Genomic DNA, 19,476 nt, shown 5'->3' with positions numbered 1-19,476 from the left:
TTTTAAGTACTCTCTGCTGCTCTACCAACATTCCTATCAAAGGTCAACAATTGAAGATTTCGGCACTCAGGGAAAGTTAATTTGTTTGTTAAGCACATGTCAAAGTGCACTGCTGTCAAAACGTTGGCGTAAGCCACAAGAAAATACACAATCCTTCGAGCCGGATTTGAACCAGCAACCTAAGGATTGCTGCACTTTCACCTACAGTCCTCCGCTCTACCAACTGAGCTATCGAAGGTTGTCTAATTTAGACAAATGCCATCACCTAGGTGGTCTGAAGTGCTGCAGGCACATATGTTCCCGTTAAAAATGTAATCTGCTGAGTTTGGTGGTTTCGTGGAGATGCTGGAGATTGAACCCGGGTCCTCATTCAAGCAACCAACACTCTCTTCCGCTGAGCTACATCCCCTTTGATTGCAAGTAGTTGCGTTTGGGGATAGAGAAAAAGTGAGCCAACGGTAAAGAATGCTGTTTAGCCCCCTCACTGCGAAATCGCTTTTGCCTTCTCCACGATGTTCTAGTGGTTAGGATTCGGCGCTCTCACCGCCGCATCCCGGGGTTTGTTCCCGGTCAGGGAATAATTTGCTTCTGGGGAAACACTAGGCAAAAATCAAAAACTTGGCACAACTGCAGAAAAAGTTATCCTCGTGTGAGCCAGTGACCGAAGGATTGTTGCAATTTTAAGTACTCTCTGCTGTTCTAGCAACATTCCTATCAAAGGTAAACAATTGATGATTTCGGGCACTCAGGGAAAGTTAATTTGTTTGTCAAGCACATGTCAAAGTGCACTGCTGTCAAAACGTTGGCTTAAGCCACAAGAAAACACACAATCCTTCGAGCCGGATTTGAACCAGCGACCTAAGGATTGCTGCACTTTCACCTACAGTCCTCCGCTCTACCAACTGAGCTATCGAAGGTTGTCAGATTTAGACAAATGCCATCACCTAGATGGTCAGAAGTGCTGCAGACACATATGTTCCCGTTAAAAATGTAATCTGCTGAGTTTGGTGGTTTCGTGGAGATGCTGGAGATTGAACCCAGGTCCTCATTCAAGCAACCAACACTCTCTTCGGCTGAGCTACATCCCCTTTGATTGCAAGTAGTTCCGTTTGGGGATAGAGAAAAAGTGAGCCGACGGTAAAGAATGCTGTTTAGCCCCCTCACTGCGAAATCGCTTTTGCCTTCTCCACGATGTTCTCGTGGTTAGGATTCTGCGCTCTCACCGCCGCGTCCCGGGGTTTGTTCCCGGTCAGGGAATAATTTGCTTCTGGGGAAACACTAGGCAAAAATCAAAAACTTGGCACAACTGCAGAAAAAGTTATCCTCGTGTGAGCCAGTGACCGAAGGATTGTTGCAATTTTAAGTACTCTCTGCTGCTCTACCAACATTCCTATCAAAGGTCAACAATTGAAGATTTCGGCACTCAGGGAAAGTTAATTTGTTTGTTAAGCACATGTCAAAGTGCACTGCTGTCAAAACGTTGGCGTAAGCCACAAGAAAATACACAATCCTTCGAGCCGGATTTGAACCAGCGACCTAAGGATTGCTGCACTTTCACCTACAGTCCTCCGCTCTACCAACTGAGCTATGGAAGGTTGTCTAATTTAGACAAATGCCATCACCTAGGTGGTCTGAAGTGCTGCAGACACATATGTTCCCGTTAAAAATGTAATCTGCTGAGTTTGGTGGTTTCGTGGAGATGCTGGAGATTGAACCCGGGTCCTCATTCAAGCAACCAACACTCGGTTCCGCTGAGCTACATCCCCTTTGATTGCAAGTAGTTGCGTTTGGGGATAGAGAAAAAGTGAGCCAACGGTAAAGAATGCTGTTTAGCCCCCTCACTGCGAAATCGCTTTTGCCTTCTCCACGATGTTCTAGTGGTTAGGATTCGGCGCTCTCACCGCCGCATCCCGGGGTTTGTTCCCGGTCAGGGAATAATTTGCTTCTGGGGAAACACTAGGCAAAAATCAAAAACTTGGCACAACTGCAGAAAAAGTTATCCTCGTGTGAGCCAGTGACCGAAGGATTGTTGCAATTTTAAGTACTCTCTGCTGTTCTAGCAACATTCCTATCAAAGGTAAACAATTGATGATTTCGGGCACTCAGGGAAAGTTAATTTGTTTGTCAAGCACATGTCAAAGTGCACTGCTGTCAAAACGTTGGCGTAAGTCACAAGAAAATACACAATCCTTCGAGCCAGATTTGAACCAGCGACCTAAGGATTGCTGCACTTTCACCTACAGTCCTCCGCTCTACCAACTGAGCTATCGAAGGTTGTCAGAATTAGACAAATGCCATCACCTAGATGGTCAGAAGTGCTGCAGACACATATGTTCCCGTTAAAAAAGTAATCTGCTGAGTTTGGTGGTTTCGTGGAGATGCTGGAGATTGAACCCAGGTCCTCATTCAAGCAACCAACACTCTCTTCCGCTGAGCTACATCCCCTTTGATTGCAAGTAGTTGGCTTTGGGGATAGAGAAAAAGTGAGCCGACGGTAAAGAATGCTGTTTAGCCCCCTCACTGCGAAATCGCTTTTGCCTTCTCCACGATGTTCTCGTGGTTAGGATTCTGCGCTCTCACCGCCGCGTCCCGGGGTTTGTTCCCGGTCAGGGAATAATTTGCTTCTGGGGAAACACTAGGCAAAAATCAAAAACTTGGCACAACTGCAGAAAAAGTTATCCTCGTGTGAGCCAGTGACCGAAGGATTGTTGCAATTTTAAGTACTCTCTGCTGCTCTACCAACATTCCTATCAAAGGTCAACAATTGAAGATTTCGGCACTCAGGGAAAGTTAATTTGTTTGTTAAGCACATGTCAAAGTGCACTGCTGTCAAAACGTTGGCGTAAGCCACAAGAAAATACACAATCCTTCGAGCCGGATTTGAACCAGCGACCTAAGGATTGCTGCACTTTCACCTACAGTCCTCCGCTCTACCAACTGAGCTATGGAAGGTTGTCTAATTTAGACAAATGCCATCACCTAGGTGGTCTGAAGTGCTGCAGACACATATGTTCCCGTTAAAAATGTAATCTGCTGAGTTTGGTGGTTTCGTGGAGATGCTGGAGATTGAACCCGGGTCCTCATTCAAGCAACCAACACTCGGTTCCGCTGAGCTACATCCCCTTTGATTGCAAGTAGTTGCGTTTGGGGATAGAGAAAAAGTGAGCCAACGGTAAAGAATGCTGTTTAGCCCCCTCACTGCGAAATCGCTTTTGCCTTCTCCACGATGTTCTAGTGGTTAGGATTCGGCGCTCTCACCGCCGCATCCCGGGGTTTGTTCCCGGTCAGGGAATAATTTGCTTCTGGGGAAACACTAGGCAAAAATCAAAAACTTGGCACAACTGCAGAAAAAGTTATCCTCGTGTGAGCCAGTGACCGAAGGATTGTTGCAATTTTAAGTACTCTCTGCTGTTCTAGCAACATTCCTATCAAAGGTAAACAATTGATGATTTCGGGCACTCAGGGAAAGTTAATTTGTTTGTCAAGCACATGTCAAAGTGCACTGCTGTCAAAACGTTGGCGTAAGTCACAAGAAAATACACAATCCTTCGAGCCAGATTTGAACCAGCGACCTAAGGATTGCTGCACTTTCACCTACAGTCCTCCGCTCTACCAACTGAGCTATCGAAGGTTGTCAGAATTAGACAAATGCCATCACCTAGATGGTCAGAAGTGCTGCAGACACATATGTTCCCGTTAAAAAAGTAATCTGCTGAGTTTGGTGGTTTCGTGGAGATGCTGGAGATTGAACCCAGGTCCTCATTCAAGCAACCAACACTCTCTTCCGCTGAGCTACATCCCCTTTGATTGCAAGTAGTTGGCTTTGGGGATAGAGAAAAAGTGAGCCGACGGTAAAGAATGCTGTTTAGCCCCCTCACTGCGAAATCGCTTTTGCCTTCTCCACGATGTTCTCGTGGTTAGGATTCTGCGCTCTCAACGCCGCGTCCCGGGGTTTGTTCCCGGTCAGGGAATAATTTGCTTCTGGGGAAACACTAGGCAAAAATCAAAAACTTGGCACAACTGCAGAAAAAGTTATCCTCGTGTGAGCCAGTGACCGAAGGATTGTTGCAATTTTAAGTACTCTCTGCTGCTCTACCAACATTCCTATCAAAGGTCAACAATTGAAGATTTCGGCACTCAGGGAAAGTTAATTTGTTTGTTAAGCACATGTCAAAGTGCACTGCTGTCAAAACGTTGGCGTAAGCCACAAGAAAATACACAATCCTTCGAGCCGGATTTGAACCAGCAACCTAAGGATTGCTGCACTTTCACCTACAGTCCTCCGCTCTACCAACTGAGCTATCGAAGGTTGTCTAATTTAGACAAATGCCATCACCTAGGTGGTCTGAAGTGCTGCAGACACATATGTTCCCGTTAAAAATGTAATCTGCTGAGCTTGGTGGTTTCGTGGAGATGCTGGAGATTGAACCCAGGTCCTCATTCAAGCAACCAACACTCTCTTCCGCTGAGCTACATCCCCTTTGATTGCAAGTAGTTGCGTTTGGGGATAGAGAAAAAGTGAGCCAACGGTAAAGAATGCTGTTTAGCCCCCTCACTGCGAAATCGCTTTTGCCTTCTCCACGATGTTCTAGTGGTTAGGATTCGGCGCTCTCACCGCCGCATCCCGGGGTTTGTTCCCGGTCAGGGAATAATTTGCTTCTGGGGAAACACTAGGCAAAAATCAAAAACTTGGCACAACTGCAGAAAAAGTTATCCTCGTGTGAGCCAGTGACCGAAGGATTGTTGCAATTTTAAGTACTCTCTGCTGTTCTAGCAACATTCCTATCAAAGGTAAACAATTGATGATTTCGGGCACTCAGGGAAAGTTAATTTGTTTGTCAAGCACATGTCAAAGTGCACTGCTGTCAAAACGTTGGCGTAAGCCACAAGAAAATACACAATCCTTCGAGCCGGATTTGAACCAGCTACCTAAGGATTGCTGCACTTTCACCTACAGTCCTCCGCTCTACCAACTGAGCTATCGAAGGTTGTCAGATTTAGACAAATGCCATCACCTAGATGGTCAGAAGTGCTGCAGACACATATGTTTCCATTAAAAAAGTAATCTGCTGAGTTTGGTGGTTTCGTGGAGATGCTGGAGATTGAACCCACGTCCTCATTCAAGCAACCAACACTCTCTTCCGCTGAGCTACATCCCCTTTGATTGCAAGTAGTTCCGTTTGGGGATAGAGAAAAAGTGAGCCGACGGTAAAGAATGCTGTTTAGCCCCCTCACTGCGAAATCGCTTTTGCCTTCTCCACGATGTTCTCGTGGTTAGGATTCTGCGCTCTCACCGCCGCGTCCCGGGGTTTGTTCCCGGTCAGGGAATAATTTGCTTCTGGGGAAACACTAGGCAAAAATCTAAAACTTGGCACAACTGCAGAAAAAGTTATCCTCGTGTGAGCCAGTGACCGAAGGATTGTTGCAATTTTAAGTACTCTCTGCTGCTCTACCAACATTCCTATCAAAGGTCAACAATTGAAGATTTCGGCACTCAGGGAAAGTTAATTTGTTTGTCAAGCACATGTCAAAGTGCACTGCTGTCAAAACGTTGGCGTAAGCCACAAGAAAATACACAATCCTTCGAGCCGGATTTGAACCAGCTACCTAAGGATTGCTGCACTTTCACCTACAGTCCTCCGCTCTACCAACTGAGCTATCGAAGGTTGTCAGATTTAGACAAATGCCATCACCTAGATGGTCAGAAGTGCTGCAGACACATATGTTTCCATTAAAAAAGTAATCTGCTGAGTTTGGTGGTTTCGTGGAGATGCTGGAGATTGAACCCACGTCCTCATTCAAGCAACCAACACTCTCTTCCGCTGAGCTACATCCCCTTTGATTGCAAGTAGTTCCGTTTGGGGATAGAGAAAAAGTGAGCCGACGGTAAAGAATGCTGTTTAGCCCCCTCACTGCGAAATCGCTTTTGCCTTCTCCACGATGTTCTCGTGGTTAGGATTCTGCGCTCTCACCGCCGCGTCCCGGGGTTTGTTCCCGGTCAGGGAATAATTTGCTTCTGGGGAAACACTAGGCAAAAATCTAAAACTTGGCACAACTGCAGAAAAAGTTATCCTCGTGTGAGCCAGTGACCGAAGGATTGTTGCAATTTTAAGTACTCTCTGCTGCTCTACCAACATTCCTATCAAAGGTCAACAATTGAAGATTTCGGCACTCAGGGAAAGTTAATTTGTTTGTCAAGCACATGTCAAAGTGCACTGCTGTCAAAACGTTGGCGTAAGCCACAAGAAAATACACAATCCTTCGAGCCGGATTTGAACCAGCGACCTAAGGATTGCTGCACTTTCACCTACAGTCCTCCGCTCTACCAACTGAGCTATCGAAGGTTGTCTAATTTAGACAAATGCCATCACCTAGGTGGTCTGAAGCGCTGCAGACACATATGTTCCCGTTAAAAATGTAATCTGCTGAGTTTGGTGGTTTCGTGGAGATGCTGGAGATTGAACCCAGGTCCTCATTCAAGCAACCAACACTCTCTTCCGCTGAGCTACATCCCCTTTGATTGCAAGTAGTTGCGTTTGGGGATAGAGAAAAAGTGAGCCGACGGTAAAGAATGCTGTTTAGCCCCCTCACTGCGAAAACGCTTTTGCCTTCTCCACGATGTTCTAGTGGTTAGGATTCTGCGCTCTTACCGCCGTGTCCCGGGGTTTGTTTCCGGTCAGGGAATAATTTGCTTCTGGGGAAACACTAGGCAAAAATCAAAAACTTGGCACAACTGCAGAAAAAGTTATCCTCGTGTGAGCCAGTGACCGAAGGATTGTTGCAATTTTAAGTACTCTCTGCTGCTCTACCAACATTCCTATCAAAGGTCAACAATTGAAGATTTCGGCACTCAGGGAAAGTTAATTTGTTTGTCAAGCACATGTCAAAGTGCACTGCTGTCAAAACGTTGGCGTAAGCCACAAGAAAATACACAATCCTTCGAGCCGGATTTGAACCAGCGACCTAAGGATTGCTGCACTTTCACCTACAGTCCTCCGCTCTACCAACTGAGCTATCGAAGGTTGTCAGCTTTAGACAAATGCCATCACCTAGATGGTCAGAAGTGCTGCAGACACATATGTTCCCGTTAAAAATGTAATCTGCTGAGTTTGGTGGTTTCGTGGAGATGCTGGAGATTGAACCCAGGTCCTCATTCAAGCAACCAACACTATCTTCCGCTTAGCTACATCCCCTTTGATTGCAAGTAGTTGCGTTTGGGGATAGAGAAAAAGTGAGCCGACGGTAAAGAATGCTGTTTAGGTCCCTCACTGCGAAATCGCTTTTGCCTTCTCCACGATGTTCTAGTGGTTAGGATTCGGCGCTCTCACCGCCGCATCCCGGGGTTTGTTCCCGGTCAGGGAATAATTTGCTTCTGGGGAAACACTAGGCAAAAATCAAAAACTTGGCACAACTGCAGAAAAAGTTATCCTTGTGTGAGCTGGAGACCGAAGGATTGTTGCAATTTTAAGTACTCTCTGCTGCTCTACCAACATTCCTATCAAAGGTCAACAATTGAAGATTTCGGCAATCAGGGAAAGTTAATTTGTTTGTCAAGCACATGTCAAAGTGCACTGCTGTCAAAACGTTGGCGTAAGCCACAAAAAAATACACAATCCTTCGAGCCGGATTTGAACCAGCGACCTAAGGATTGCTGCACTTTCACCTACAGTCCTCCGCTCTACCAACTGAGCTATCAAAGGTTGTCGAATTCAGACAAATGCCATCACCTAGATGGTCTGAAGTGCTGCAGACACATATGTTCTCGTTAAAAATGTAATCTGCTGAGTTTGGTGGTTTCGTGGAGATGCTGGAGATTGAACCTAGGTCCTCATTCAAGCAACCAACACTCTCTTCCGCTGAGCTACATCCCCTTTGATTGCAAGTAGTTGCGTTTGGGGATAGAGAAAAAGTGAGCCGACGGTAAAGAATGCTGTTTAGCCCCCTCACTGCGAAATCGCTTTTGCCTTCTCCACGATGTTCTCGTGGTTAGGATTCTGCGCTCTCACCGCCGCGTCCCGGGGTTTGTTCCCGGTCAGGGAATAATTTGCTTCTGGGGAAACACTAGGCAAAAATCAAAAACTTGGCACAACTGCAGAAAAAGTTATCCTTGTGTGAGCTGGAGACCGAAGGATTGTTGCAATTTTAAGTACTCTCTGCTGCTCTACCAACATTCCTATCAAAGGTCAACAATTGAAGATTTCGGCACTCAGGGAAAGTTAATTTGTTTGTCAAGCACATGTCAAAGTGCACTGCTGTCAAAACGTTGGCGTAAGCCACAAGAAAATACACAATCCTTCGAGCCGGATTTGAACCAGCGACCTAAGGATTGCTGCACTTTCACCTACAGTCCTCCGCTCTACCAACTGAGCTATCGAAGGTTGTCTAATTTAGACAAATGCCATCACCTAGATGGTCTGAAGTGCTGCAGACACATATGTTCCCGTTAAAAATGTAATCTGCTGAGTTTGGTGGTTTCGTGGAGATGCTGGAGATTGAACCCAGGTCCTCATTCAAGCAACCAACACTATCTTCCGCTTAGCTACATCCCCTTTGATTGCAAGTAGTTGCGTTTGGGGATAGAGAAAAAGTGAGCCGACGGTAAAGAATGCTGTTTAGGTCCCTCACTGCGAAATCGCTTTTGCCTTCTCCACGATGTTCTAGTGGTTAGGATTCGGCGCTCTCACCGCCGCATCCCGGGGTTTGTTCCCGGTCAGGGAATAATTTGCTTCTGGGGAAACACTAGGCAAAAATCAAAAACTTGGCACAACTGCAGAAAAAGTTATCCTTGTGTGAGCTGGAGACCGAAGGATTGTTGCAATTTTAAGTACTCTCTGCTGCTCTACCAACATTCCTATCAAAGGTCAACAATTGAAGATTTCGGCACTCAGGGAAAGTTAATTTGTTTGTCAAGCACATGTCAAAGTGCACTGCTGTCAAAACGTTGGCGTAACCCACAAAAAAATACACAATCCTTCGAGCTGGATTTGAACCAGCGACCTAAGGATTGCTGCACTTTCACCTGCAGTCCTCCGCTCGACCAACTGAGCTATCAAAGGTTGTCGAATTCAGACAAATGCCATCACCTAGATGGTCTGAAGTGCTGCATACACATATGTTCTCGTTAAAAATGTAATCTGCTGAGTTTGGTGGTTTCGTGGAGATGCTGGAGATTGAACCTAGGTCCTCATTCAAGCAACCAACACTCTCTTCCGCTGAGCTACATCCCCTTTGATTGCAAGTAGTTGCGTTTGGGGATAGAGAAAAAGTGAGCCGACGGTAAAGAATGCTGTTTAGCCCCCTCACTGCGAAATCGCTTTTGCCTTCTCCACGATGTTCTCGTGGTTAGGATTCTGCGCTCTCACCGCCGCGTCCCGGGGTTTGTTCCCGGTCAGGGAATAATTTGCTTCTGGGGAAACACTAGGCAAAAATCAAAAACTTGGCACAACTGCAGAAAAAGTTATCCTTGTGTGAGCTGGAGACCGAAGGATTGTTGCAATTTTAAGTACTCTCTGCTGCTCTACCAACATTCCTATCAAAGGTCAACAATTGAAGATTTCGGCACTCAGGGAAAGTTAATTTGTTTGTCAAGCACATGTCAAAGTGCACTGCTGTCAAAACGTTGGCGTAAGCCACAAGAAAATACACAATCCTTCAAGCCGGATTTGAAACAGCGACCTAAGGATTGCTGCACTTTCACCTACAGTCCTCCGCTCTACCAACTGATCTATCGTAGGTTGTCTAATTTGGACAAATGCCATCACCTAGATGGTCTGAAGTGCTGCAGACACATATGTTCCCGTTAAAAATGTAATCTGCTGAGTTTGGTGGTTTCGTGGAGATGCTGAAGTAGGAACCCAGGTCCTCATTCAAGCAACCAACACTCTCTTCCGCTGAGCTACATCCCCTTTGATTGCAAGTAGTTGCGTTTGGGGATAGTGAAAAAGTGAGCCGACGGTAAAGAATGCTGTTTAGCCCCCTCACTGCGAAATCGCTTTTGCCTTCTCCACGATGTTCTCGTGGTTAGGATTCTGCGCTCTCACCGCCGCGTCCCGGGGTTTGTTCCCGGTCAGGGAATAATTTGCTTCTGGGGAAACACTAGGCAAAAATCAAAAACTTGGCACAACTGCAGAAAAAGTTATCCTTGTGTGAGCTGGAGACCGAAGGATTGTTGCAATTTTAAGTACTCTCTGCTGCTCTACCAACATTCCTATCAAAGGTCAACAATTGAAGATTTCGGCACTCAGGGAAAGTTAATTTGTTTGTCAAGCACATGTCAAAGTGCACTGCTGTCAAAACGTTGGCGTAAGCCACAAGAAAATACACAATCCTTCGAGCCGCATTTGAACCAGCGACCTAAGGATTGCTGCACTTTCACCTACAGTCCTCGGCTCTACCAACTGAGCTATCGAAGGTTGTCTAATTTAGACAAATGCCATCACCTAGATGGTCTGAAGTGCTGCAGACACATATGTTCCCGTTAAAAATGTAATCTGCTGAGTTTGGTGGTTTCGTGGAGATGCTGGAGATTGAACCCAGGTCCTCATTCAAGCAACCAACACTATCTTCCGCTTAGCTACATCCCCTTTGATTGCAAGTAGTTGCGTTTGGGGATAGAGAAAAAGTGAGCCGACGGTAAAGAATGCTGTTTAGGTCCCTCACTGCGAAATCGCTTTTGCCTTCTCCACGATGTTCTAGTGGTTAGGATTCGGCGCTCTCACCGCCGCATCCCGGGGTTTGTTCCCGGTCAGGGAATAATTTGCTTCTGGGGAAACACTAGGCAAAAATCAAAAACTTGGCACAACTGCAGAAAAAGTTATCCTTGTGTGAGCTGGAGACCGAAGGATTGTTGCAATTTTAAGTACTCTCTGCTGCTCTACCAACATTCCTATCAAAGGTCAACAATTGAAGATTTCGGCACTCAGGGAAAGTTAATTTGTTTGTCAAGCACATGTCAAAGTGCACTGCTGTCAAAACGTTGGCGTAACCCACAAAAAAATACACAATCCTTCGAGCTGGATTTGAACCAGCGACCTAAGGATTGCTGCACTTTCACCTACAGTCCTCCGCTCTACCAACTGAGCTATCAAAGGTTGTCGAATTCAGACAAATGCCATCACCTAGATGGTCTGAAGTGCTGCAGACACATATGTTCTTGTTAAAAATGTAATCTGCTGAGTTTGGTGGTTTCGTGGAGATGCTGGAGATTGAACCTAGGTCCTCATTCAAGCAACCAACACTCTCTTCCGCTGAGCTACATCCCCTTTGATTGCAAGTAGTTGCGTTTGGGGATAGAGAAAAAGTGAGCCGACGGTAAAGAATGCTGTTTAGCCCCCTCACTGCGAAATCGCTTTTGCCTTCTCCACGATGTTCTCGTGGTTAGGATTCTGCGCTCTCACCGCCGCGTCCCGGGGTTTGTTCCCGGTCAGGGAATAATTTGCTTCTGGGGAAACACTAGGCAAAAATCAAAAACTTGGCACAACTGCAGAAAAAGTTATCCTTGTGTGAGCTGGAGACCGAAGGATTGTTGCAATTTTAAGTACTCTCTGCTGCTCTACCAACATTCCTATCAAAGGTCAACAATTGAAGATTTCGGCACTCAGGGAAAGTTAATTTGTTTGTCAAGCACATGTCAAAGTGCACTGCTGTCAAAACGTTGGCGTAAGCCACAAGAAAATACACAATCCTTCGAGCCGGATTTGAACCAGCGACCTAAGGATTGCTGCACTTTCACCTACAGTCCTCCGCTCTACCAACTGAGCTATCGAAGGTTGTCTAATTTAGACAAATGCCATCACCTAGATGGTCTGAAGTGCTGCAGACACATATGTTCCCGTTAAAAATGTAATCTGCTGAGTTTGGTGGTTTCGTGGAGATGCTGGAGATTGAACCCAGGTCCTCATTCAAGCAACCAACACTATCTTCCGCTTAGCTACATCCCCTTTGATTGCAAGTAGTTGCGTTTGGGGATAGAGAAAAAGTGAGCCGACGGTAAAGAATGCTGTTTAGGTCCCTCACTGCGAAATCGCTTTTGCCTTCTCCACGATGTTCTAGTGGTTAGGATTCGGCGCTCTCACCGCCGCATCCCGGGGTTTGTTCCCGGTCAGGGAATAATTTGCTTCTGGGGAAACACTAGGCAAAAATCAAAAACTTGGCACAACTGCAGAAAAAGTTATCCTTGTGTGAGCTGGAGACCGAAGGATTGTTGCAATTTTAAGTACTCTCTGCTGCTCTACCAACATTCCTATAAAAAGGTCAACAATTGAAGATTTCGGCACTCAGGGAAAGTTAATTTGTTTGTCAAGCACATGTCAAAGTGCACTGCTGTCAAAACGTTGGCGTAAGCCACAAAAAAATACACAATCCTTCGAGCTGGATTTGAACCAGCGACCTAAGGATTGCTGCACTTTCACCTGCAGTCCTCCGCTCGACCAACTGAGCTATCAAAGGTTGTCGAATTCAGACAAATGCCATCACCTAGATGGTCTGAAGTGCTGCATACACATATGTTCTCGTTAAAAATGTAATCTGCTGAGTTTGGTGGTTTCGTGGAGATGCTGGAGATTGAACCTAGGTCCTCATTCAAGCAACCAACACTCTCTTCCGCTGAGCTACATCCCCTTTGATTGCAAGTAGTTGCGTTTGGGGATAGAGAAAAAGTGAGCCGACGGTAAAGAATGCTGTTTAGCCCCCTCACTGCGAAATCGCTTTTGCCTTCTCCACGATGTTCTAGTGGTTAGGATTCGGCGCTCTCACCGCCGCATCCCGGGGTTTGTTCCCGGTCAGGGAATAATTTGCTTCTGGGGAAACACTAGGCAAAAATAAAAAACTTGGCACAACTGCAGAAAAAGTTATCCTCGTGTGAGCCAGTGACCGAAGGATTGTTGCAATTTTAAGTACTCTCTGCTGCTCTACCAACATTCCTATGAAAGGTCAACAATCGAAGATTTCGGCACTCAGGGAAAGTTAATTTGTTTGTCAAGCACATGTCAAAGTGCACTGCTGTCAAAACGTTGGCGTAAGCCACAAGAAAATACACAATCCTTCGAGCCTGATTTGAACCAGCGACCTAAAGATTGGTGCACTTTCACCTACAGTCCTGCGCTCTAACAACTGAGCTATCGAAGGTTGTCAAATATAGACAAATGCCATCAACTAGATTGTCAGAAGTGCTGCAGACACATATGTTCCCGTTAAAGATGTAATCTGCTGAGTTTGGTAGTTTCGTGGAGATGCTGGAGATTCAACCCAGGTCCTCATTCAAGCAACCAACACTCTCTTCCGCTGAGCTACATCCCCTTTGATTGCAAATAGTTGCGTTTGGGGATAGAGAAAAAGTGAGCCGACGGTAAAGAATGCTGTTTAGCCCCCTCACCGCGAAATCGCTTTTGCCTTCTCCACAATGTTCTAGTGGTTAGGATTCGGCGCTCTCACCGCCGCGTCCCGGGGTTTTTTCCCGGTCAGGGAATAATTTGTTTCTGGGGAAACACTAGGCAAAAATCAAAAACTTGGCACAACTGCAGAAAAAGTTATCCTCGTGTGAGCCAGTGACCGAAGGATTGTTGCAATTTTAAGTACTCTCTGCTGCTCTACCAACATTCCTATCAAAGGTCAACAATCAAAGATTTCGGAACTCAGGGAAAGTTAATTTGTTTGTCAAGCACATGTCAAAATGCACTGCTGTCAAAACGTTGGCGTAAGCCACAAGAAGATATACAATCCTTCGAGCCGGATTTGAACCAGCGACCTAAGGATTGCTGCACTTTCACCTACAGTCCTCCGCTCTACCAACTGAGCTATCGAAGGTTGTCAAATTTAGACAAATGCCATCACCTAGATGGTCAGAAGGACGGCAGACACATATGTTCCCGTTAAAAATGTAATCTGCTGAGTTTGGTGGTTTCGTGGAGATGCTGGAGATTGAACCCAGGTCCTCATTCAAGCAACCAACACTATCTTCCGCTTAGCTACATCCCCTTTGATTGCAAGTAGTTGCGTTTGGGGATAGAGAAAAAGTGAGCCGACGGTAAAGAATGCTGTTTAGGTCCCTCACTGCGAAATCGCTTTTGCCTTCTCCACGATGTTCTAGTGGTTAGGATTCGGCGCTCTCACCGCCGCATCCCGGGGTTTGTTCCCGGTCAGGGAATAATTTGCTTCTGGGGAAACACTAGGCAAAAATCAAAAACTTGGCACAACTGCAGAAAAAGTTATCCTTGTGTGAGCTGGAGACCGAAGGATTGTTGCAATTTTAAGTACTCTCTGCTGCTCTACCAACATTCCTATAAAAAGGTCAACAATTGAAGATTTCGGCACTCAGGGAAAGTTAATTTGTTTGTCAAGCACATGTCAAAGTGCACTGCTGTCAAAACGTTGGCGTAAGCCACAAAAAAATACACAATCCTTCGAGCTGGATTTGAACCAGCGACCTAAGGATTGCTGCACTTTCACCTGCAGTCCTCCGCTCGACCAACTGAGCTATCAAAGGTTGTCGAATTCAGACAAATGCCATCACCTAGATGGTCTGAAGTGCTGCATACACATATGTTCTCGTTAAAAATGTAATCTGCTGAGTTTGGTGGTTTCGTGGAGATGCTGGAGATTGAACCTAGGTCCTCATTCAAGCAACCAACACTCTCTTCCGCTGAGCTACATCCCCTTTGATTGCAAGTAGTTGCGTTTGGGGATAGAGAAAAAGTGAGCCGACGGTAAAGAATGCTGTTTAGCCCCCTCACTGCGAAATCGCTTTTGCCTTCTCCACGATGTTCTAGTGGTTAGGATTCGGCGCTCTCACCGCCGCATCCCGGGGTTTGTTCCCGGTCAGGGAATAATTTGCTTCTGGGGAAACACTAGGCAAAAATAAAAAACTTGGCACAACTGCAGAAAAAGTTATCCTCGTGTGAGCCAGTGACCGAAGGATTGTTGCAATTTTAAGTACTCTCTGCTGCTCTACCAACATTCCTATGAAAGGTCAACAATCGAAGATTTCGGCACTCAGGGAAAGTTAATTTGTTTGTCAAGCACATGTCAAAGTGCACTGCTGTCAAAACGTTGGCGTAAGCCACAAGAAAATACACAATCCTTCAAGCCGGATTTGAAACAGCGACCTAAGGATTGCTGCACTTTCACCTACAGTCCTCCGCTCTACCAACTGATCTATCGTAGGTTGTCTAATTTGGACGAATGCCATCACCTAGATGGTCTGAAGTGCTGCAGACACATATGTTCCCGTTAAAAATGTAATCTGCTGAGTTTGGTGGTTTCGTGGAGATGCTGAAGTAGGAACCCAGGTCCTCATTCAAGCAACCAACACTCTCTTCCGCTGAGCTACATCCCCTTTGATTGCAAGTAGTTGCGTTTGGGGATAGTGAAAAAGTGAGCCGACGGTAAAGAATGCTGTTTAGCCCCCTCACTGCGAAATCGCTTTTGCCTTCTCCACGATGTTCTAGTGGTTAGGATTCGGCGCTCTCACCGCCGCATCCCGGGGTTTGTTCCCGGTCAGGGAATAATTTGCTTCTGGGGAAACACTAGGCAAAAATAAAAAACTTGGCACAACTGCAGAAAAAGTTATCCTCGTGTGAGCCAGTGACCGAAGGATTGTTGCAATTTTAAGTACTCTCTGCTGCTCTACCAACATTCCTATGAAAGGTCAACAATCGAAGATTTCGGCACTCAGGGAAAGTTAATTTGTTTGTCAAGCACATGTCAAAGTGCACTGCTGTCAAAACGTTGGCGTAAGCCACAAGAAAATACACAATCCTTCGAGCCTGATTTGAACCAGCGACCTAAAGATTGGTGCACTTTCACCTACAGTCCTGCGCTCTAACAACTGAGCTATCGAAGGTTGTCAAATATAGACAAATGCCATCAACTAGATTGTCAGAAGTGCTGCAGACACATATGTTCCCGTTAAAGATGTAATCTGCTGAGTTTGGTAGTTTCGTGGAGATGCTGGAGATTCAACCCAGGTCCTCATTCAAGCAACCAACACTCTCTTCCGCTGAGCTACATCCCCTTTGATTGCAAATAGTTGCGTTTGGGGATAGAGAAAAAGTGAGCCGACGGTAAAGAATGCTGTTTAGCCCCCTCACCGCGAAATCGCTTTTGCCTTCTCCACAATGTTCTAGTGGTTAGGATTCGGCGCTCTCACCGCCGCGTCCCGGGGTTTTTTCCCGGTCAGGGAATAATTTGTTTCTGGGGAAACACTAGGCAAAAATCAAAAACTTGGCACAACTGCAGAAAAAGTTATCCTCGTGTGAGCCAGTGACCGAAGGATTGTTGCAATTTTAAGTACTCTCTGCTGCTCTACCAACATTCCTATCAAAGGTCAACAATCAAAGATTTCGGAACTCAGGGAAAGTTAATTTGTTTGTCAAGCACATGTCAAAATGCACTGCTGTCAAAACGTTGGCGTAAGCCACAAGAAGATATACAATCCTTCGAGCCGGATTTGAACCAGCGACCTAAGGATTGCTGCACTTTCACCTACAGTCCTCCGCTCTACCAACTGAGCTATCGAAGGTTGTCAAATTTAGACAAATGCCATCACCTAGATGGTCAGAAGGACGGCAGACACATATGTTCCCGTTAAAAATGTAATCTGCTGAGTTTGGTGGTTTCGTGGAGATGCTGGAGATTGAACCCAGGTCCTCATTCAAGCAACCAACACTCTCTTCCGCTGAGCTACATCCCGTTTGATTGCAAGTAGTTGCGTTTGGGGATAGAGAAAAAGTGAGCCGACGGTAAAGAATGCTGTTTAGCCCCCTCACTGCGAAATCGCTTTTGCCTTCTCCACGATGTTCTAGTGGTTAGGATTCGGCGCTCTCACCGCCGCATCCCGGGGTTTGTTCCCGGTCAGGGAATAATTTGCTTCTGGGGAAACACTAGGCAAAAATCAAAAACTTGGCACAACTGCAGAAAAAGTTATCCTCGTGTGAGCCAGTGACCGAAGGATTGTTGCAATTTTAAGTACTCTCTGCTGCTCTACCAACATTCCTATCAAAGGTCAACAATCGAAGATTTCGGCACTCAGGGAAAGTTAATTTGTTTGTCAAGCACATGTCAAAGTGCACTGCTGTCAAAACGTTGGCGTAAGCCACAAGAAAATACACAATCCTTCGAGCCTGATTTGAACCAGCGACCTAAAGATTGGTGCACTTTCACCTACAGTCCTCCGCTCTACCAACTGAGCTATCGAAGGTTGTCAAATATAGACAAATGCCATCAACTAGATTGTCAGAAGTGCTGCAGACACATATGTTCCCGTTAAAGATGTAATCTGCTGAGTTTGGTAGTTTCGTGGAGATGCTGAAGATTCAACCCAGGTCCTCATTCAAGCAACCAACACTCTCTTCCGCTGAGCTACATCCCCTTTGATTGCAAATAGTTGCGTTTGGGGATAGAGAAAAAGTGAGCCGACGGTAAAGAATGCTGTTTAGCCCCCTCACTGCGAAATCGCTTTTGCCTTCTCCACAATGTTCTAGTGGTTAGGATTCGGCGCTCTCACCGCCGCGTCCCGGGGTTTTTTCCCGGTCAGGGAATAATTTGTTTCTGTGAAACACTAGGCAAAAATCAAAAACTTGGCACAACTGCAGAAAAAGTTATCCTCGTGTGAGCCAGTGACCGAAGGATTGTTGCAATTTTAAGTACTCTCTGCTGCTCTACCAACATTCCTATCAAAGGTCAACAATCGAAGATTTCGGAACTCAGGGAAAGTTAATTTGTTTGTCAAGCACATGTCAAAATGCACTGCTGTCAAAACGTTGGCGTAAGCCACAAGAAAATATACAATCCTTCGAGCCGGATTTGAACCAGCGACCTAAGGATTGCTGCACTTTCACCTACAGTCCTCCGCTCTACCAACTGAGCTATCGAAGGTTGTCAAATTTAGACAAATGCCATCACCTAGATGGTCAGAAGGACGGCAGACACATATGTTCCCGTTAAAAATGTAATCTGCTGAGTTTGGTGGTTTCGTGGAGATGCTGGAGATTGAACCCAGGTCCACATTCAAGCAACCAACACTATCTTCCGCTTAGCTACATCCCCTTTGATTGCAAGTAGTTGCGTTTGGGGATGGAGAAAAAGTGAGCCGACGGTAAAGAATGCTGTTTAGCCCCCTCACTGCGAAATCGCTTTTGCCTTCTCCACAATGTTCTAGTGGTTAGGATTCGGCGCTCTCACCGCCGCGTCCCAGGGTTTGTTCCCGGTCAGGGAATAATTTGCTTCTGGGGAAACACTAGGCAAAAATCAAAAACTTGGCACAACTGCAGAAAAAGTTATCCTCGTGTGAGCCAGTGACCGAAGGATTGTTGCAATTTTAAGTACTCTCTGCTGCTCTACCAACATTCCTATCAAAGGTCAACAATCGAAGATTTTGGAACTCAGGGAAAGTTAATTTGTTTGTCAAGCGCATGTCAAAGTGCACCGCTGTCAAAACGTTGGCGTAAGCCACAAGAAAATACTCAATCCTTCTAGCCGGATTTGAACCAGCGACCTAAGGATTACTGCACTTTCACCTACAGTCCTCCGCTCTACCAACTGAGCTATTGAAGGTTGTCAGATTTAGACAAATGCCATCACCTAGATGGTCATAAGTGCTGCAGGCACATATGTTCCCGTTAAAAATGTAATCTGCTGAGTTTGGTGGTTTCGTGGAGATGCTGGAGATTGAACCCAGGTCCTCATTCAAGCAACCAACACTCTCTTCCGCTGAGCTACATCCCCTTTGATTGCAAGTAGTTGCGTTTGGGGATAGAGAAAAAGTGAGCCGACGGTAAAGAATGCTGTTTAGCCCCCTCACTGCGAAATCGCTTTTGCCTTCTCCACGATGTTCTCGTGGTTAGGATTCTGCGCTCTCACCGCCGCGTCCCGGGGTTTGTTCCCGGTCAGGGAATAATTTGCTTCTGGGGAAACACTAGGCAAAAATCAAAAACTTGGCACAACTGCAGAAAAAGTTATCCTCGTGTGAGCCAGTGACCGAAGGATTGTTGCAATTTTAAGTACTCTGTGCTGCTCTACCAACATTCCTATCAAAGGTCAACAATCGAAGATTTTGGAACTCAGGGAAAGTTAATTTGTTTGTCAAGCGCATGTCAAAGTGCACTGCTGTCAAAACGTTGGCGTAAGCCACAAGAAAATATACAATCCTTCGAGCCGGATTTGAACCAGCGACCTAAGGATTGCTGCACTTTCACCTACAGTCCTCCGCTCTACCAACTGAGCTATCGAAGGTTGTCAAATTTAGACAAATGCCATCACCTAGATGGTCAGAAGGACGGCAGACACATATGTTCCCGTTAAAAATGTAATCTGCTGAGTTTGGTGGTTTCGTGGAGATGCTGGAGATTGAACCCAGGTCCACATTCAAGCAACCAACACTATCTTCCGCTTAGCTACATCCCCTTTGATTGCAAGTAGTTGCGTTTGGGGATGGAGAAAAAGTGAGCCGACGGTAAAGAATGCTGTTTAGCCCCCTCACTG

The 19,476-nt window shown here is 45.9% G+C and overlaps 20 non-coding genes across 20 annotated transcripts; all 20 read right to left on the bottom strand.

Annotated features, from left to right (window-relative positions):
• Positions 1-151: 151 nt before the first annotated feature.
• trnay-gua (transfer RNA tyrosine (anticodon GUA)) lies at positions 152-238 on the bottom strand. The gene is given in 2 exon segments: positions 152-187; positions 202-238. It is a non-coding gene; the product is annotated as a tRNA-Tyr (tRNA).
• A 592-nt stretch (positions 239-830) lies between these two features.
• Positions 831-917, bottom strand: trnay-gua (transfer RNA tyrosine (anticodon GUA)). The gene is given in 2 exon segments: positions 831-866; positions 881-917. It is a non-coding gene; the product is annotated as a tRNA-Tyr (tRNA).
• A 591-nt stretch (positions 918-1,508) lies between these two features.
• On the bottom strand, positions 1,509-1,595 carry trnay-gua (transfer RNA tyrosine (anticodon GUA)). The gene is given in 2 exon segments: positions 1,509-1,544; positions 1,559-1,595. It is a non-coding gene; the product is annotated as a tRNA-Tyr (tRNA).
• A 592-nt stretch (positions 1,596-2,187) lies between these two features.
• On the bottom strand, positions 2,188-2,274 carry trnay-gua (transfer RNA tyrosine (anticodon GUA)). Its single transcript is given in 2 exon segments — positions 2,188-2,223; positions 2,238-2,274. It is a non-coding gene; the product is annotated as a tRNA-Tyr (tRNA).
• Positions 2,275-2,865: 591 nt separating this feature from the next.
• Positions 2,866-2,952, bottom strand: trnay-gua (transfer RNA tyrosine (anticodon GUA)). Its single transcript is given in 2 exon segments — positions 2,866-2,901; positions 2,916-2,952. It is a non-coding gene; the product is annotated as a tRNA-Tyr (tRNA).
• Positions 2,953-3,544: 592 nt separating this feature from the next.
• On the bottom strand, positions 3,545-3,631 carry trnay-gua (transfer RNA tyrosine (anticodon GUA)). Its single transcript is given in 2 exon segments — positions 3,545-3,580; positions 3,595-3,631. It is a non-coding gene; the product is annotated as a tRNA-Tyr (tRNA).
• A 591-nt stretch (positions 3,632-4,222) lies between these two features.
• trnay-gua (transfer RNA tyrosine (anticodon GUA)) lies at positions 4,223-4,309 on the bottom strand. Its single transcript is given in 2 exon segments — positions 4,223-4,258; positions 4,273-4,309. It is a non-coding gene; the product is annotated as a tRNA-Tyr (tRNA).
• A 592-nt stretch (positions 4,310-4,901) lies between these two features.
• On the bottom strand, positions 4,902-4,988 carry trnay-gua (transfer RNA tyrosine (anticodon GUA)). Its single transcript is given in 2 exon segments — positions 4,902-4,937; positions 4,952-4,988. It is a non-coding gene; the product is annotated as a tRNA-Tyr (tRNA).
• Positions 4,989-5,579: 591 nt separating this feature from the next.
• trnay-gua (transfer RNA tyrosine (anticodon GUA)) lies at positions 5,580-5,666 on the bottom strand. Its single transcript is given in 2 exon segments — positions 5,580-5,615; positions 5,630-5,666. It is a non-coding gene; the product is annotated as a tRNA-Tyr (tRNA).
• A 591-nt stretch (positions 5,667-6,257) lies between these two features.
• Positions 6,258-6,344, bottom strand: trnay-gua (transfer RNA tyrosine (anticodon GUA)). Its single transcript is given in 2 exon segments — positions 6,258-6,293; positions 6,308-6,344. It is a non-coding gene; the product is annotated as a tRNA-Tyr (tRNA).
• Positions 6,345-6,935: 591 nt separating this feature from the next.
• Positions 6,936-7,022, bottom strand: trnay-gua (transfer RNA tyrosine (anticodon GUA)). Its single transcript is given in 2 exon segments — positions 6,936-6,971; positions 6,986-7,022. It is a non-coding gene; the product is annotated as a tRNA-Tyr (tRNA).
• Positions 7,023-7,613: 591 nt separating this feature from the next.
• On the bottom strand, positions 7,614-7,700 carry trnay-gua (transfer RNA tyrosine (anticodon GUA)). Its single transcript is given in 2 exon segments — positions 7,614-7,649; positions 7,664-7,700. It is a non-coding gene; the product is annotated as a tRNA-Tyr (tRNA).
• Positions 7,701-8,291: 591 nt separating this feature from the next.
• Positions 8,292-8,378, bottom strand: trnay-gua (transfer RNA tyrosine (anticodon GUA)). The gene is given in 2 exon segments: positions 8,292-8,327; positions 8,342-8,378. It is a non-coding gene; the product is annotated as a tRNA-Tyr (tRNA).
• Positions 8,379-11,003: 2,625 nt separating this feature from the next.
• trnay-gua (transfer RNA tyrosine (anticodon GUA)) lies at positions 11,004-11,090 on the bottom strand. The gene is given in 2 exon segments: positions 11,004-11,039; positions 11,054-11,090. It is a non-coding gene; the product is annotated as a tRNA-Tyr (tRNA).
• A 591-nt stretch (positions 11,091-11,681) lies between these two features.
• Positions 11,682-11,768, bottom strand: trnay-gua (transfer RNA tyrosine (anticodon GUA)). Its single transcript is given in 2 exon segments — positions 11,682-11,717; positions 11,732-11,768. It is a non-coding gene; the product is annotated as a tRNA-Tyr (tRNA).
• A 1,948-nt stretch (positions 11,769-13,716) lies between these two features.
• Positions 13,717-13,803, bottom strand: trnay-gua (transfer RNA tyrosine (anticodon GUA)). The gene is given in 2 exon segments: positions 13,717-13,752; positions 13,767-13,803. It is a non-coding gene; the product is annotated as a tRNA-Tyr (tRNA).
• A 2,626-nt stretch (positions 13,804-16,429) lies between these two features.
• On the bottom strand, positions 16,430-16,516 carry trnay-gua (transfer RNA tyrosine (anticodon GUA)). Its single transcript is given in 2 exon segments — positions 16,430-16,465; positions 16,480-16,516. It is a non-coding gene; the product is annotated as a tRNA-Tyr (tRNA).
• A 1,268-nt stretch (positions 16,517-17,784) lies between these two features.
• Positions 17,785-17,871, bottom strand: trnay-gua (transfer RNA tyrosine (anticodon GUA)). The gene is given in 2 exon segments: positions 17,785-17,820; positions 17,835-17,871. It is a non-coding gene; the product is annotated as a tRNA-Tyr (tRNA).
• Positions 17,872-18,462: 591 nt separating this feature from the next.
• On the bottom strand, positions 18,463-18,549 carry trnay-gua (transfer RNA tyrosine (anticodon GUA)). Its single transcript is given in 2 exon segments — positions 18,463-18,498; positions 18,513-18,549. It is a non-coding gene; the product is annotated as a tRNA-Tyr (tRNA).
• A 591-nt stretch (positions 18,550-19,140) lies between these two features.
• trnay-gua (transfer RNA tyrosine (anticodon GUA)) lies at positions 19,141-19,227 on the bottom strand. Its single transcript is given in 2 exon segments — positions 19,141-19,176; positions 19,191-19,227. It is a non-coding gene; the product is annotated as a tRNA-Tyr (tRNA).
• Positions 19,228-19,476: the final 249 nt, after the last annotated feature.

Source organism: Salmo salar, chromosome 07, assembly GCF_965601325.2.
Source record: "Salmo salar chromosome 07, fSalSal1, whole genome shotgun sequence".
In the NCBI taxonomy this organism is placed as follows: domain Eukaryota; kingdom Metazoa; phylum Chordata; class Actinopteri; order Salmoniformes; family Salmonidae; genus Salmo; species Salmo salar.
Note: the sequence above shows the minus strand (reverse complement) of the source record. Positions and strands in the feature narration are given on the sequence as shown.